General features: G+C 37.5%; 1 long non-coding RNA gene across 1 annotated transcript in view; it reads right to left on the bottom strand.

The window, feature by feature from the left end:
• Nucleotides 1–3,020, bottom strand: part of LOC118405594 — a 10,259-nt gene extending 7,239 nt beyond the window's left edge. The window contains exon 1 of the long non-coding RNA XR_004829911.1: nt 2,899–3,020. This is a non-coding gene — a long non-coding RNA (uncharacterized LOC118405594). The remainder of the gene's footprint in view (nt 1–2,898) is intronic.
• Nucleotides 3,021–3,565: the final 545 nt, after the last annotated feature.

Here is a 3,565-nt window from a genome sequence, read left to right as displayed (position 1 = left end):
AAGTCCTATCATGAAATGCAGTGGATTATAAACTTTCCTCATTAATTATGCAAATTAGTTGCTCATTTGCATAATTGGTATTCCATTGTGTACATTGTTACTTGGGCTATCTACATACCAAAAACCATGACGATCCATCAACACGTTCTTGAGTTATTCTCGTCCAAAGTTTGATAGGAAAACGGCGAATGCAGTTCCAAACAAGCCGCTAGGGGGTCCAAACTTAAAGCACTCACTCTCTGCAAAAAGGGCTATCTACCACTCAAAAATCATAACCACAGCATGTCCAGAACACGAGATAAAAGAAATTGAGGTTTTGCTGCAGTACCTTAGCAAGCCGCTAGGGGGCCCATTGTCCTTCGTTTTCCCGACCCCTACCCACCTATCAAATATTATTGGGATCCATCAAAGGCTTCTTGAGTTATACTGTTAACACACAGACAGACAGACGGACAGACAGACACACAGACTCACAAGCCTAAAACATAACCTTAGCCATTCTGGCAAAGGTAATAATAGACTTCTTAAAAGTGTTGAATCACGTCAATCGTATCCTTTTTGCACATAATAAATGCCATCGCTATGGTATACAAAGCTCCACATTACCTTGGATTGGGAGCTACCTGAAAGAGCGACAGTCTCGTTAGGGCGGTTCTTAATTCGCCCACCTTCTGGTTTTGTTTCGAATGAGTTAGCAGAGTTTTGTCTAAAGGTCTTTGTGTGAGTCATTGGTAGATTTTCAATTAGTTGGGAGCAAGCTACCAGTGGCTAATACAGGATCATGATTTAACTGGTGACTCGCTATCAGACACCAGAAGCGACCACCAGCCAACTCTTCACAGACCCGCCATTCATGGCCGAATGAAAAGTAAATGGTGAAGTAGTGAGGCCATGTTCGACTGTTTGTTACCGGGGCTTTAGGAAGAGAAACAACGAATGGATGTTTAAATAAATTTAGTACCGCTCCATCCTTGAATGACCTTTTAGGAATGAAACAGACGGGTTTGGTTTCACATGTATAGCGGTCTAACAAAAAAAACAAAAAACAACTCTAACAAATACCGGAAACAACTCGAAACCGCCGAAAACATGTCAAAATAAGCATGGGAAACCGGTCAGGACTCGAAAACAACGGAGAACAACTTGAAAAGTGCTTATTTCTATTTCTTTAATCTACTAGTTACTATCCCTTGAATTATTTTCTCCACGGCCGAGGGAGAGAATGGGGTTGATTCTGAATGAAGTATTCTTCCAGCAGAGGGGGTATAGCCTGTGGAAACACCTTTCCATTACACACCGTTTTATGGCGTATAGCAGAATCCTTTTTGATCATTTAGTTTAATCCAAAATATGGGGTCTCTGTGGTTTGTGGTTTGTCCATTTAAACCGTTTTTGTGGCAGTGGAAATGCGTTATATTTGAGCAAGAAATATACTGGATTGTTTTGGTTGCTAGAAAAAAAAATAGTACACATTGGCTAAATAGGCAGTAGAATTTGCTAGCAGTAATTAATAAGCAAACTTAGTTTCCTAGCAGAATTTTCGTCGTGACTGCGATTCTTTGTTGTGGCCACTACTACACCCCGCCCCCACCGTAACCTCTGCTTGGTGATACACAATTGATGACAACTAGTATAGATATCCATTAAAAATTTGCTAGATGATCAAGCAGTCCCCATTCATAACAGAATCCGTGAATTTGAATTCGAACATTAATATGTTCGAACAGGCAAAGGAGATTGTTGACAATATTCTTACTAATATTATATCAATAACATATGTCGTCAAACAAATTAATCCGCCCCAGCCCGACTCCTGTCCAAAATCAAATAAAAAAAAATACTAAATAATAACCTATTGCAATAATTATCAGTTGTTTATGGTTGAGTCGAGTTGCTATCTCCTGGAAAAATGGAGATATATTTTTTGGTGTGTCTATGTGTCTGTCTGTGTGTGTGTCTGTCTGTGTATCCGAACTTTTGTAGTGAGTATAACTCATGAAACTCTGGATGGATTACGATGATAATCGGTTCGTAGGTTGGTGTTGGGAAGAAAAAAGGTCAAGGTCAATTTGGGCCACCTGGTATGTGACCTTGGTACTGCAGCAGGATATCCTTTTTTGGATCTTTTGAACTGGATGTGTTATGGTATTGATATTTGGATGGCAGATAGCTTGTGACGTAAGGAATAAGTGGTGTATATTTGGCCCCTCTAGCAGGTTGCTCTAGAACTGCATGGGCATTTTTGTCAAAATCTTCTTAAGTTGGATAACTGAAGAAGGGAATGACAAAATTACATTATAATTGGTATGTAGGTAGCTTAGACTTAGATGTACAGCGTGAAGTGCAAATTATGCAAATTAACACTTAATTTGCGTAAGTAAAGAGGAAGATCTGTATTTGCAGTGTTTCTTTTATAGAACTTAAATACATGCGCAAATATATATGTAGTTTGGCAGGTATTTGCATAATTAATGCCAGAATACCATAATTCATCGATGTGGTATATGCTTGGACAATCAAAATAGTGACCAGCGTAGTTTTTTAGAGGTGTAAATAACTAATTATAGATATGCAAATGCGAAAGACATTTACATTATCAGACTATTTCATAGAGATATGAAGTCTACGAACTCTTGTTTTGGTAGTTTTTGGTAGTTCTCGGATTTTAGTGGGACCCGTTTATATCTCTCTACACATCATCATATCTACCTTCCTACTGGTGTGCCTTTACATACCCCGAGGTAAATTTAGAATAGGGTAAAAAAAAACAGAATTCAATACAAATTTAACGTAATATGGACGAAAGGGAAATAGACAGTTGGTATATGTTCCACTGTCGCTGTTACGGATGATAAATATAAGCAAATTTAGAACAGCTCATATTAAACGGATTCTTACCTTTCTATTGGGTTCCTCGTAACGACAATGCTGTAATAGGACGATACACGATGGTCTATCTCTTCCTTATTGTACGTGTTTAATAGTCTTGAAGTGTAAGAGCCCTTGTTTATCGTCAATTCCTTCGCTGTCATATTATAACCATGTTCCAGATTATATAACAAAGCCGAAGTTGTAGTGCTTCCTGTTTTTCCAGTCCGACAATATATGATTTTTCTATTTTCACTCACGACGAAGTAAAATGGATTCAGGGATTTCTGAAAAAGAATGGAAAGGGGTATCGGATTTTGAAACATCAGCAATAGCTATGCACATCTTTGTAAAGACGATTGTAACATTTACAGTTTAAAAGAATGCCATTTTAGCCATCTTTCATAGAAATTCTTTAGTAGAAATTCTTTAATAGAAAAACTTCATTAAATTGACGAGCAGATATATTGACTGTTTTAAAATCGGATTTTAAATGTCAGTACCATAGTGATCTTTAGACGCAAAGCAACTAGATGTCCCGCCGTTTTTGACCCCTGTAAGTCTAAAATGAATCATCATATGACCAGCAAAATTTCAAAGAATGATGTAGTCTGTAGATTTTAAGAAATCTTTCGCAAGGATGACGTAACATGATTAATTATGGTGTTATCAATTTCAATTTTTTGGCTAGATTATT

The sequence above is a fragment of the Branchiostoma floridae genome, chromosome 18 (genome assembly GCF_000003815.2).
Source record: "Branchiostoma floridae strain S238N-H82 chromosome 18, Bfl_VNyyK, whole genome shotgun sequence".
NCBI lineage: Eukaryota > Metazoa > Chordata > Leptocardii > Amphioxiformes > Branchiostomatidae > Branchiostoma > Branchiostoma floridae.
Note: the sequence above shows the minus strand (reverse complement) of the source record. Positions and strands in the feature narration are given on the sequence as shown.